Below are 15,467 nucleotides of genomic sequence, written 5' to 3'. Positions count from 1 at the left end.
GAAATTAATTTATTTTCTAAAGGATATTCATTTTTTACGGTTTCTGCGACTCGGTTTATTCCATGTAAAAGACAAGAAGTCACACGTGCCATACTGGGATAAAATATTTTTTTATACGGTGCATCACTCAAAAACACTAAGAACTTCTCATCTGGGACTGGATTTGGTAAGAAAAATTTAGATAGAGACTGCCAAATAAATTAGAATACGGTCACCTTAATAGTGTTGTCTAGTTGCTTGGAAGCTGCAACTACAAAATGTTGGTTTGTTGCTTAATCTTCTTTCAAAGATCCAATCATAAGATTTGCGATATATCTGCCGCAAGCATCTGCGGTTTCATCAATTATGTGTTTTTTTTTATTTACTTCTACATAGACCCCATATATCACTCTTCAATTAACTTTCGTAAAATATAATTTAACTCGTTATAATATTGAGCCAATCATTACTTCATCGTCTGCAAAGTTGAGCGTATATACCATAGTGTTAGCGAGTGGTATCCCCATTGTTCTACACTTTTGTTTCCATCTTTTTAAAGTACTTTCGACGTATAGTTTAGACAAAATGGGCGACAGATCATAGAAAAATTATTCTGGCGTCAAACAGCGACAGCTTGCATAAATGGAAAATCAACAGAAATATGTAAAACACAAAGAGGTCTCAGACAGGGTTGTACACTGTCCCCACTGTTATTCAATTTATATTCAGATAGAATATTTAAGAAAGCGGTGCATAATTTGGAAAGGGGTGTAAAAGTTAATGGAATTCTGATAAATACGATCAGATATGCAGACGATAGTTATTTTAAGTGATAATATGAGTGGACTACAATAGCTTTTAAATGCCATTGACACAACGGGAAAACAGTTTGGCCTAACAATAAACTGTTCAAAAACAAAATACATGGTATTTAGCCGTTTGGTCCATCAAGATTTACGGTTTTATGTTGATGGTCATATTATTCAATGAGTACCCAGCTTTAAATATCTTGGTTGCCATATTGCTGAACAATTAGAACCAGATAAAGAGATAAAATGTAGAATCGAGATAGCCCGCACCACATTTTTAAAGATGAGGTCATTGTTCTGTAATGATAACTTGCAATAACTTCGAAACCTTTTAAGTGGTACCACATCAATTCATCACTTTGAATATAATCGTATATTAGGTTATCATAATCACGACTCAGCCCATGTGATAAGGTTTTTTTATTACAAAGTCAAGTCAGGTTTTTTGGTATAAATACAAGATCTCTATAGATTTGTCAAGTTTCAGTTTGAAAAGATCTAATAACAACAATGCTTGCCGCTAAAGTTTTCTTGCTTTTAGGCTTTGCCTTTTTCGTCTCAGCTGGTAAGTTATCAGTAGTAATTGCACAAGAGCTCTAAAATTATTGAATTTTTCCCGAGTGTCACTTTGGCAGTTTTAATTTCACGAGCCGAAGGCGAGTGAAATTATGTCAAAGTGTCACGAGGGCAAAAATTCTATATTAATTTTAGAGTTCGAGTGCAAGTTGTTGCGATTATTTCATGAATAAACCTGTTCAAAACCAAAATTTTATTGTAATTTATATTAAGTACCAATTAGTGAAATTAAACACACAGTTGTTATAAATATGTATTTGACGGTTGAAAGTCATCACTTTTATAATTTTTAAAACATTTGTCATTAATGTCACTGAATGTATTTTTTCGTAGTAACGAAGGGCATCTGACGTAATATGCTTAACGACGGGAGATTATCAAAAATTATCACCTTAATTTGCATGTCTGTAGCTTTCTATTGGTCAGAATCTCCTATGAATGAAATAATCAATAATATTTTGAATTCGAAATATTACGGACATACCTATATATTATGTATTTGTAGGTATGTTTAACCAATATCATATAAAAATCTATAAAAATCAAAGTTATAAGTTTTGAACCTTATTATTTTCTTTTACTTCTAGATTAATTTTTCCAACACCATTTCCCAATGAGTAATCTAAGTACTAACTAGAGCTAAGACGATCTTAAATGGAATGATCGAAAAAAATCGTAATTTGGTGTGGTTTAAAGGCTGTATGACACTATGCATTTTCTTGTATTATTTCTAATATCGTTTCTGATATCGTTTCTTGTATACATTTTCTTGTATCGTTTCTTGTACGTACCTACATTTGTGCCCTGTATGACACTATGCAAGTTCTTGTATCGAAAATTGCATGAAATTCGGCACGTGATTGGTCGAAATTTTGTTTGCAACCCTGCGCCTGCGACACGTTACATTGGTAGTACTGCGTACTGCCTACCATGCTCCGCTCACTCAAAATAAAAACATGTAATCGTATTTATTTTCCTTCCATTTAGTGAGAGGCGCTGATGTCGGCATTGTGATTGGTGGAACATGACTTTTGACAAATCCTGCGCTATCTGTGAATCTGTAATCTGTGTTCGTGTTCGTTCGTTCGTTGTCGTTCACTTATTTTATATGGTCGGTTATGTGATGTGTTTGTGTCACCATAAAAAGCTGATATTCAGTCGTGTTTTTTAATATTTTTGTTATTTCATAATCGAGTACCTTTTTAAAGGTAAGTTTTTCTGATTGTAGGTACTGTTTATCCAACAGTTTTAAAATACACATCTTATTTCGCGTTTTGTTTTGTTGTTAGGTCTAATGGCTCCGTTCAGCTGTTGTATGCAGACGGTGGAAAAATTCGACAAGTAAACATTTATTTAATCCAAATTACTCATATTTCTATGTAAAATGTCACATTATTGTATAAATAAATAAGTAAGAAACAAAAGTTGTTTGTGTTTTACCTTTATTGTCCACTTGAATAAATAAAATATTAAATATTGGAAGTACCGTATGGAGGCTATGATGTACCTAGCATGGAGGCTAGATTATGCCACTCTTCCTATCCAATCAACAACAAGAACGTTTAAAATTTCACACCTATCATGTAGAAGCTACAGACCACTTATGTGGAAGCCAGATTTGTAGTATCCTTCCAATTAACCAGGTGCTGAAATACGTGACATATTTTTTGAAGGGTAAGATCGCATTCTACCAAATCACACAACACTTTTTTCTATGCTGCCTACTACAGCGTCAGCCGTCAGCCGATGTTTGTTTGTTTTTTACTTTGTAGCGTGGTTTTTGTTTTAGTTTCTATTTGGAGAATTTTTAAATTAAAAAATATTTAATTTAATATTTCATTTAGAAAATGTCGTGGACCAGAGAACAGGTAATAAATTTGGTCGAGCTTTATGGACAACATAGTAATCTATTTAATGTGAAGTCGGCATTATACAAAAACCGATATGCCCGGCAAAGCTCGTTAGAGAAAATTGCTGGAGAGCTGTGTGAGGTGAGACCAGGCACCACAGCAGTGGATGTTTCAAAAAAATTCAACTCACTTAGGGCAACCTATTTGGCCGAAGCCAAGAAAGTAGCATCTTCCCTAAAAAGTGGTGCAGGTGCGGATGATGTAAGTATTTTATATTATAAGGCAAGTAAGCCTTCATATTACAGTGGAACCCCGATAAGTCGGCCTCCGATAACCCGGACCGATTTTCATTAGACAAAACAAACATTTTTTCACTTTGACTGAGTTTTTTAACAAGAAATAAACAATACTGTATACAACTGTACATAATTTAGATGTACTGTGCATATATTTCATTTTTCTGCAATCATAATGTAATTTATCTGTAGGTATGTATATGTATACCATATTTTATTACTTTTACCATTTTCTCCAGGTAACCAGGATCGGCTGCAGTCTCGATTAATCTGACTTATCCAGGTTCCACTGTACTGATTTGTCCTATACTGCCAAATAAGTAAAAAAACATTAACATTTATTATCATTTACAGATTTATATATCAAACCTTTAATACTTTAATGAGATCGACAAATACATTCGTGGGTCTGGGATCGAGGCTATAGAGTCAGAAGACTCATTGAACAACCAACCAGCTTCTTGTTCGTCATCAAGTGCTATCAGCGAAATATTCAACTGCAATGAAAATGTAGAACTTGTTGTGGAAAATGAAGAAGTCTCTGATTCACAGCTAGTAGATGAACAAGATGTAAGTTAATAATTATTTTTTAGTATTAATAATAAAAAGTATTATTCAAGAGCACAATGGAAATATAAACTGCATTCATCTGATTTTGAGATTTTGTTTAGTCCACTACATTTACTACTGTACATATCATCAGCATTCTTGCAAAAATCACCAGGTTCATTTTTGAGAGCAAATATTTTATACAAGTATTATGGATTATAAATACATGTTTCCGAAAGACAAAAATGACTAAATGTTACCTAGTTTTTTTGATATTAATTTTAATTTTGCTGGACTTATCTTGTTTTTGAAATGATTCATAATTTTAAATGTTTGAATTAAAACTTCAGCAAGAACCAGTCAAAATACATAAAAATGTATATAAATATATTATGCATGTATATGCATATGGTGATGATGCATACAGTGATGAGCGCGCTAATAACTGACAAAATAACACAAAAGATGGAACATGCATTAAGTTGTGAGATAAAAAGAAATGAAATTAGTCGAGCTGGGAAAGTTAGCGATATTACCCTATAAATTTACATTATATTGATTGCTTCCCACCTTTACATGTATCGGACGAGTTTGGAAACTACCACTGTCACAGTGACAGTTTTAGTTGACATGTTCCTCTGATACGTGTAAAGGTGCGAAACAATCAATATAATGTAAATTTCTAGGTTAATATAGCTAAATTTCCCAACTCAACTAATTTCATTTCTTTTTATCTCAAAACTTAATGAGTTTTCCATCTTTTGTGTTATTTTGCCGGTTATTAGCACGCTGATCACTGTATAACAAAAACACTATGGGCCGGTTGTTCGAACGCTAATCAAAAATGATCATTATCAAATATTTAATTACTGTCACAACTGTCAATGTCAACTTTGTTTGGGTTGCTGAAAACATAATTATTGATTACAATTATGAAATTAGTTAATCAATTATGTTAATAATTGTTATGTTAATTGATTAACTAATCTCATAATTATAATCAATTACGTTTTCAGCAACCCAACCAAAGTTGACATTGACAGTTGTGACAGTAATTAAATATTTGATAGTGATCATTGTTGATTAGCGTTCGAACAACCGGCCCTAAATGTTACTTAGTTTTTTGGATATTAAGTTTTTAATTCTGTGAACTTATGTTTTTTTCGAAATGATCAATAACTGTTGATTCATGTTGAAAACTTTCTTTATTTTCAGCAAGAAATATTCAAAATACCTAGAAACTTAGATATATTATGTATGTATTTTACATTGTCAAAAAACTAAACAATATTTAGTTTGTATCGACTTAACTCACCAACAACAAATAAATCAATAAACAGTTATTCGTAGAATAAAATTTATTAGATGTTTACATTTTTGTCTTGTTTCAATATAATTTTTATAATTTAAAGTTAAACTGATGAATTTACTCATAAATGGATGCCTCAGAAGTCAAAAGGTGTAAGTCACATTCTCCCTAAAAATGACTTATGAGATATATGTAACACTTATTATTATATACAGGGTGCGCCAAACCTCTGGTTTTCTTTGATTACGGCTAAATTATGGGATATACAAAAAAATGTTTTTAACAAAATTAATGTATATCGAAGCCGTCTATAAATTAAAATTATTTTCGATTATACAGGTTGAGTCAGAACGACGGTACGAACCAAAGTTGTGTTTTTTTAAATGGAACATTATGGAATATTAAATCATTTTTGTATATATTTTTTAAAAATATTAAGAATTTATATAAGGTATTATAGGCCTAAAGTTAACAATTTTCGAAATATTTACACTTTTATTAAGAAAAATGGTAATATTCAAAGGGCTGTGAATTAGGCTTTCAAGGCAATGAAAATTTAAATGACATGTCAGAGGTTTTTTAGTATACTGTTATTTTTAAATAAATTAAAATATTTGACATCTAGCCATAAAATATACAGTGTGATCACTATTTGCAAATACAAAATTTTCTCATTTTTTTTAAATGGGACACCCTGTATATTAGTATTGCCTTTTACAGTAAATATTACAGCCTTTCTTTTGGTATAAGGTTGTATGTACCTAGCATGGCTTGTTTTGTAGATATTTAAAAAAAAACTATAGATTTTACGTTTTTGCGGATTTTTTATTAAACATTTTTTTGCAAAAAAAATAAATATAATATGGTTTTAGAAACATACATCAAAATATCAAATATGAAAATAAAAACGTAATTAAAGATTAAAATAAATCGTATACTAGTACAATTCAATTGAATTTAATAACTTAAAATTATTTTACAAAATATATTTTACCATACTAATGAATGCATAAATTAGTTACTAGGTGAAATAAACAACCAAATTTGATATCTACCCTAGTAATTTTTCTACCACAGCAACTTTCCTGTACCAAATTAATTGTTAGTTATATTGTATTTACGAGTAAGATCAGTTAAACTTTTAATTTACCTGTTAAATTTACTTACATCTTGAGAACATAATTATAAAGTATGCTTTGAAACAAATGAATGTTAAATGTATTAGCCAAATTATTTATTAATATAAATAGTATTAACTGGTGTCACAAAAGCTGGCAATACTTTTGTAGTTGAAATTTTTGTAACAATTTTTTATATTTTAAATTTTAATTTTTCAACCGAACAATTGATTGATATGACATTTGTTTTGGGCGAAACCATTAGAAATCATTACCAGCTTTTGTGACAGGACTACATAGATACTATTTACTTCATAATATATACTTCTATAACGTTCATTTGTTTCAACGCATACTTTATACGTTCTCAAGATGTAGGTAAATTAAAAAGTTATTAACTTATCTTACTCGTAAATACAATTTAACTAACAAAATTGGGTACAATAAAGTTACTATTGTAGAAAAATTTCTAGGGTAGATTTTAAAATTGGTTTGTTTAATTTAATAATTAATTTATCCATATTAATTACTTATTAGTATGGTAAAAAATTGTTTGTAACATAATTTGAAAGTTATTAAATTCAATTAAGTTGCACTTGCATACGTTTTATTTTAATCCTTAATTACGTTTTTATTTTCATCTTTGATATTTTAGTATATGTTTCTAAAATCAGATTAAATTTTTTTCGCAAAAAATTTAACTAAAATTATCGCGGATATAAAATATCCGCGAAACGTAAAATCTGTAGTTATTTTTTAAATATTTACAAAACCAAACATGCTATGTACATACAACCTTATACCAAAAGAAAGGTAATATTTACTACAAAATTCAATACTAATATACAGGGTGTTCCATTAAAAAAAATGAGAAAATTTTGAATTTGCAAATAGTGCTCACACTGTATATTATTTTATGGCTATAAGTAAAAGATATTAAATTATTTAAAAATGACACTATATAATAAAAACTTTGACCTACCACTTAAATTTTTATTACCTTGGAAACATAATCCACAGCCCTATAAATATTACCATTTTTCTCAATAAAAATGTAAATATTTCGAAAATTATTAAATTTAGACCTATAAGAACTTATACAAATTTTTCATATTCTTAAAAACTATACTCAAAAATGGTTTAATATATAGGGTGTTCCATTTAAAAAAATAAAACTTTGGTTCATACCGTCATTCTTACTCACCCTGTATAATCGAAAATAATTTTAAATTATAGACGGTTTTGATATACATTAGTTTTGTTAAAAACATTTTTTTGTATATCCTATAGTTTAGCCGTAATCAAAGAAAACCAGAGGTTTGGCGCACCCTGTATAATAATATTATTATTTCCTTGTTTGTATTTATGAATATGTTACCCATATTATGATAAATAAAGACAGTTTGTTTTTAATAACTACTTATATTTCTGCAACTATTGTAAAGAGCATCTTAGTATCTCATTTTAAACACTTATTGACTTAAACCGATTGGCTTCTGAGGCATCGAAATATTGGCTTACGTTTCTTTTACCCTAAATATGGACTTATGTTGTTTTCGAATAATCTATTCATTTATAGTTGACATTGTTTTTACATATTTTTTTAAATGTTGTTCTGAAGCTATTTTCTTGTGGCATTTTTACAATTTTAACTATTTATAATGGGAAATAAGCCACAATATTATTAAAAAATTATTTTATTTATTAACGTTTCGACTCCCAAATCGGGTGCCGTTGTCAAAATACAAAATACTACTAACATAAACAAAAATGTTGTTGCTTAGTAAAAAAATTCTTCTAATAATTTATTTAATCTGGCTCATTTATATCGGCAATTCAGACACATATGATATATTTTAAAGTAGAAGACTTTAAAATGATATTGCCAATATTTATGAGTTGCGTTTCCGGGACGACTTTACTGAAAGATAGTTCATTCGATTACATGAAATCAACCCCAACTCAAGAATATCCGTCACAAAAAAAATCATAGCATGCGATCTGTCTTTAAAAAGACAACCATATGCAACTGTGACATTAACATTCTCGCGTTAGAGATTTCATAGTCAATCACTAGGGAAAATCAGGAAAAACCTTGTGATACTATCCCGACATCGTAAGTATTTGGTCAGAATTTGGTATTAATTTTGAGGGTAAATTAAATGTAAGACCAAATACTTACGATGACGGGATAGTATCACAAGGTTTTTCCTGGTTTTCCCGCGTGATTTACTATAAAATCTCTAACGCGAGAATTTTAATGTCACAGTTGCATATGGTTGTCTTTTTAAAGACAGATCACATGCTATGTTTTTTTTTGTGACGGATATTCTTGAGTTGGGGTTGATTTCATGTAATCGAATGAACTGTTTTTCAATAAAGTCGTCCCATGAACGCAACTCATAAATATTGGCAATACCATTTTAAAGTCTTCTACTTTAAAATGTATCATATGTGTCTAAATTGCCGATATAAATAAATTATTAGAAGAATTTTTTTACTAAGCAACAACATTTTTGTTTATGTTAGTAGTATTTTGTATTTTGACAACGGCACCCGATTTGGGCGTCGGCGTCGAAAAGTTAATAAATAAAATCATTTTTTAATAATATTGTGGCTTATTTCCCATTATAAATAGTTAAAATATTTTTTTATTACATAGTTTCTAGACAATTGATAAAAATTTTGAGACACAGAGAACTATACTATAATATCTATTATAGCTTATATATTACATCCCATACCGCTCACTATAGTAATAAGTGAGCCTGAATAAACGGAACCGAATAAGATGTGTAATATATCAGATATATATTAGTAGAGCTCCCTATGCGTGACAAGCTTAAAACCCAGTCACTAAATACCTAAATATAAAACATATTATGCATAAAATATTATTTTGGACTTTTGGTAAAATGCTGATGATCTAAGGCTCTAAGGTACTTGTTTAAAATAATATATAAATCTTTTAGGCCAATTATCAGGACATTCTCTCATTCCAAGTGGATTCTTTAAGTCCCAACACAAATCCTGCAGTCACACCACATTTATCTCGTGGACATAAGAGAAAGCACGGAGAAGAGAAAGCACGGAGTGATAAGGATGCTTTTGCTGGAATGAGGGATGCTGTAACTGGTCTTATTAATACGTATAAGAATAGAACAGCAGTGCCCGAAGAGCCTAAGCAAGATGCTACAGACCACTTTCTCATATATTGTGGGTCGAGAATTAAAGAGATAAAATGTCCGAACATTAAAAGCAGATTAGAATCATCAATTTTCCAAGCGGTACAAGAAGCACTGATGGAAGATAGAAACAATGTATAATTTTTTGTAATTATTTGTTTTTTAATTAAGTATATGTTTGAATCACATGCTCTTGAAATTTTATTCTCCCATTTGGAGACATCTCCTACATTCCATATCCATACCATCTCCTGTTGGCCTACATTCTTTCATCTCTCGGCAGCCCAGTGTAAGGTTAGAGTGCAGAATTGAATATCAACAACTTTCCAGACACAAACAGGATTTCTGATAGGAAGAGGCTATAGTACTTTCTATTTAAGATTGCCCTAGAGAAAGCTATTAGACAATTTGAAATAACAAGAAGGATGTTATAGCAAGAAAAAAGGCGGACCTGGTTCAATCGTTCACAGCAGCAAAAAGAATGGGGCTACAAGTTAATACTAATAAAACTAAGTAAATACATAGAAAGTCTCAAATAATAATCAAGTAGCAGAACCTGAAGATCTAACGGTTAAAACATATACTTTCAAAGGAGTAAGAGAGTTTGTATATCTAGGCTCACAAATAACCAAAGTAATAAAGTAACTACAGAAATTAACAGACATATATATTTAGCAAATAGAGCGACTATGGATTAGTAGTCACAAAAAGAACAAAAATATTGATATAACTCTAATCAAGCCCGTGCTCAATTACACTGAGCCCAATACTTATCAGAAACGTGGATGATAACAAAAAGTAATGAAGAATGGTTAGGCTTTTTTGACCGTAAAATCCTCAGACATCTATAAAGGCATGCAGGAAAATTAGGATTACGACATATACGCTATAATTTTGAGCTTTATCACCTTTATAGGGAGCCCAATATTGGTAGATCTATCAAAATAAACATGCTGAGATGGCTAGGTCACTTAGAGAGAATGAATGAGGTGGAGACCTCGAAACACATTTATAGTCCTGATGGAGCGAGTAAAAGCAGACCCAGAATACGATTTTAGAACCAGGTGGAAGATGACTTGCGAATGTTAGTGAGTGCGAAATTAGAAAACCAAGGTGAAGGAATGAAATAAAATTCTGGAACAGGTTGTAGAGCCAATGATGATAGCTCCCCATGCGTGAGAAACTTAAAACCGAGTCAATAAATAAATATAAAACTGGTTTTCTTTAAAATATAAATTTAGACTTTTGCCAAAAAGCTGATTAGAATCTAGGATATTGTTTAAAGTAATAAATAATTCTTTTTGTATCAATTTTAAGAAGTGTGAAATTCTTTCATTCCAATTTGATTGGAATAAATAAAAAAATTATGCTTTTGCTGGAATGAGGGATGCTGTATTGTATGGGGTCAAAAAATAAAAGAAATTAAATGTCCAAATATTAAAAGCAAATTGGAAACAATTTTTCAAGCGGTTCAACAGGCTGTAATGGAAGACAGAAATAAATAATTTTGTTGTAATAATTTATTTGTTTTTTTTTACAAATTATGTCTTTGAATCGCACGCTCCTGAAATTCTGTTCTCCCATTTGGAGACATAAAATAATCCTTAAATTCGTCACGAATTTTTAGAGCGGTTGTAGTTGACCTAGTATTTGCTACTTGCTTTGATATTTCTGTGCTAAAATATTTGCATTAGAACTATCTTCATTTTGATCTACATTAGGAACTATTGTATTTTCCTCGATTAAAAAATTATGCAACACAATGCAAGCCAAAGTTACAGTTTGAACTTTACTAGGAGCTAAATGTATGGTTGTTAGTAGAACACGAAACCTATTGGCTAAAATGCCAAATGCATTTTCCACAACCCTCCTTGCTCTTGACAAACGATAATTAAATATTTTTTTATCATGTGTCAAATTTTTTGACGGGTATAGTTTCATCATTTTTGTAGATAGAGCAAAGGCATTATCAGCCACAATTACGTACGGAATTTTCATAGCTCGTCCAGGGAGACTTATTGCATCTGGAAAATTTAACCTATTTTCGGCAATAGCTGAGGAAATTTACTGTGATGGAAAACTCCTCCATCACTAATACGCCCATTTATACCAACATTGACATATGTAAATTTATATCTCGCATCTACCAATGCTAGCAAAACTATAGAATGAGAACCTTTGTAATTATAGTAATAGGATCCTTCTGAAATAGGTGGACGGAAATTAATATGCTTTCCGTCCAAAGCACCAACACAGTTGGGAAACTGCCACATGCTTTCAAAATTGTGAGCAATTTCCTCCCATTCTTGAGTAGTATTTGGTGTCTAAAAATGAATATCATAAGTAAAAGTGGATTGGATGTTAAAACCACTTACTGTTAAATATCTTTCTTGTAAACGTTCATATATGGCAGTGCATACTTCAGGTACGAATTTACTAATAGTAGACTCATGAATACTAACGCAAAACAAACGCCATACTCAAGAATACATAGAACTTAATAAAACAATTAGAAAAGAACTAAAACGCGACTTACAAAAATGGAACGAGAACTTAATAGAGCGAGTCATTGAAAACAACAGAGGCTTAAAATGTCTAAGACCCGCATTGGGTGTTCAAAAAATCATTAAAATTAAAGACGCCAATAGTAAGGAAGAGAAGGACAAATATAAAATAACAAAAATAGTCGAAGACTTCTACAAAAGCTTGTACAGCTCGCAAAGCCAGCCTAATGAATCAACAAAGGAGAACGTCAAAAGAAAAATCAAAAACGTGGGATCAGAAGTACTACCAAATATAAAGGGATTCGAAATAGAAAGAGCTTTAAAAGAACTAAAAAATAATAAAGCTCCAGGACAGGACGGTATAATTGCCGAGCTCTTGAAAACAAGCAAGACAGTAACAATCCCTATACTAACAGAGCTATTTAATAAATGTCTCCATAATAGCAAGATCCCTAAAGACTGGAACGAAAGTCTAGTAATACTTTTACACAAAAAAGGGGACAAATGTGACCTACAGAATTATAGACCGATATCGTTGCTCAGTCAAGTATACAAACTATTCATGAGAATTATTAACAACCGGTTGACCTACAAAATGGACAATTACCAACCAGTGGAACAGGCTGGCTTCCGCAAAGGATATAGTACATCAGACCATCTGCTGACAATGAGAACATTGATAGAGAAGGCAAATGAATACCAACTACCCGTATTTCTTGCCTTCGTAGACTATGAAAAGGCGTTTGATAGTATCGAGATGTGGGCCATAGAACAAGCTATTAATAATTGTAGAATAGATTCGAGATATAGACAACTAATACATAATATATATGAAAATGCAACTATGATAGTACAACTAGACGAAAATACAAATCCCATCCCTATTAAGAGAGGCGTGAGACAAGGAGACGTAATATCGCCAAAGCTTTTCAACCTAGCACTAGAAGACGTCTTCAAAACGACAAATTGGTCAACCTATGGCATTAACGTTAATGGCAAGAAGCTAAATCACCTCAGATTCGCTGACGACATTGTGATTATAGCGAGCTCATTCGAGGAACTGCAAATTATGATAGAGGAACTCGCAGGCAGCTCCCAATACGTCGGTCTAAAAATGAACATGAAGAAAACAAAAATAATGACAAACACAGATGACCCCAGACGCATAACTATAAATGGAAGTGAGATAGAAAAAGTCCAGGAATATATCTACCTAGGCCAAATCCTGAAACTTGACAAAGAAAACCAAAGTGCGGAAATTAATAGGAGAGCAAGACTAGCATGGGCAGGATTTGGAAAACTTGGTTGGATACTTAAGAACCGCAAAATACCTCAATATTTTAGGACCAAAGTGTTCAACCAGTGCATCCTTCCTATCATGACATATGGGTGTCAAACCTGGACCCTAACCAAGGCAAATATGAATAAACTAGCTACAACAGAAAGAGCTATGGAAAGAGCAATGTTAGGTATACGACTGTCAGATAAAAAGAGGAGCGACTGGGTAAGATCAAAAACAAAAGTAGAGGACATAACAACAAAAGTTGCCAAACTTAAATGGAGCTTTGCAGGCCACACTGTTAGACAAAAAGACCAACGTTGGAATGCCACGATACAACATTGGAGACCTTACCAAAGTAAACGACCTAGAGGAAGACCACAGATGAGATGGGTTGATGATATTAAAAGAGTAGCCGGAACGAATTGGAAATATGTTGCTCAGGATAGAGACCGATGGAAGGAGTTGGGAGAGGCCTATGTCCAAACGTGGACGATAGAAGGCTAAGAAGAAGAAGAACAGACTCATGAATGCGGCTATAATACATTAAAGAACGATAACTTTCACCAGTAGCAAGGAAACGAAGTGTGAGCTCTAATCTAAAAGAACATGATAAAATAGATAATGTTTTTAATATATGGATGTTTCAGAAGTCAAACAGTGTAAGTCACGTTCTCCCTAAAAATGACTTATGAGATTTAACACATATTATTATGTATAATAATATTATAATTTCCTTATTTTAATTTATGACTATAATACTTATATTATGATAAATAAAGATATGTAGTTTATTTATTTTTAATAACTACTTAAGTTTTCTGGAACTGCTTTCAGAAACATTTTCTTATCTTATTTTAAACATTGATTGACCTACACTGATTGGCTTGTAAAGTAGGTAATATTTATATTTAAAAATATATGTACCTGCTGCGACCTGAGATTGATTCTCTAAGGTGAGTATCAGTTTTATTTATGTCATGCTTTACCATATTGTATAAGTATTCAAACTGCTTATTTGTCATGCGTAAAAAATTTTTATAAGACCCAGGATCTTCGTTTTTCAGCTCTTGGTTTAGCATCTTTAATACATTATTGCTCTGAAAATCATTTCGCCTAGATATCCATGGTCTACTCCATAAACGTTTTGGTTTATTTTTTTTTTTCAACATGTGTGCCGCTAGAATTGCCAAACACGTTGTAGCGACAGCTACTATGACCAAATCGTCCTCCATATTAAATAATATCAATAGGGCTTTTCATTCACAGTCATTTGTTTCGAGCTTCTGTCATGAGTCACATAATATTAATATATCTACGACATACGTTATTGGTATATACAGTAATACAAACCAAAGACGTATGACGTAGATATATTAATGTTATGTGACACATGACAGAAGCTCGAAACAAATGACAATCGATGAAAAGCCCTATTAACAAATTTACAACGACAACAACAAATACAATAAATTATCAATAAATCATATGGTTGCAATTTCAGCCGCCATTATGACTTATGACATTACATTAGATGTTTTACCAGTTTTACGTTTCTGCGCAGAAATTGTCGCAGTTCTTGTACAAGAATCTGTGTCTGGAGCAAATTCTTGTATCATTTCTGATAGCGTTTCTTGTATCTGTGTATGACACTATGCATTTTTTTGACATATCAGAAACGATATTAGAAACTATACAAGAAAATGCATAGTGTCATACAGCCCTTAGCGTTTTCGCACCATAGGTAGAACCGGCATTATCCCTTACAGACCCACAACAAGAAAATGTTTTACAGGAGACTACCAATGTCCTGTTTTTAAAAGACTAAGTTTTCACTCTAATGGCATATAACATATCCCACCAGAATGAAAACAATGGGAACCTTCTCTGGTTACACCTCCGAGGCTTCTACAATTTGCAAGCCATACGGATGCTGAGACTAAGGAAGATGAGGGAATTCTAAAATTTACAATTCACGTCACATCTGCTCAGCGCGGTAAAGTTCCAACGAAA

General features: G+C 31.7%; 1 long non-coding RNA gene across 4 annotated transcripts; it reads left to right on the top strand.

The window, feature by feature from the left end:
* Positions 1-1,240: 1,240 nt before the first annotated feature.
* LOC126883176 (uncharacterized) lies at positions 1,241-9,859 on the top strand. 4 transcript variants are annotated; one of them, XR_007697546.1, is made up of 4 exons: positions 1,241-1,353; positions 2,654-3,475; positions 3,865-4,080; positions 9,459-9,859. It is a non-coding gene; the product is annotated as an uncharacterized LOC126883176 (long non-coding RNA). The 4 variants fall into 4 exon arrangements; XR_007697547.1 differs by having other exon boundaries at positions 1,242-1,353; positions 3,209-3,475; XR_007697551.1 differs by having other exon boundaries at positions 1,259-2,572.
* Positions 9,860-15,467: the final 5,608 nt, after the last annotated feature.

This window comes from Diabrotica virgifera, chromosome 1 (assembly GCF_917563875.1).
Source record: "Diabrotica virgifera virgifera chromosome 1, PGI_DIABVI_V3a".
Classification (NCBI taxonomy): domain Eukaryota; kingdom Metazoa; phylum Arthropoda; class Insecta; order Coleoptera; family Chrysomelidae; genus Diabrotica; species Diabrotica virgifera.
Note: the sequence above shows the minus strand (reverse complement) of the source record. Positions and strands in the feature narration are given on the sequence as shown.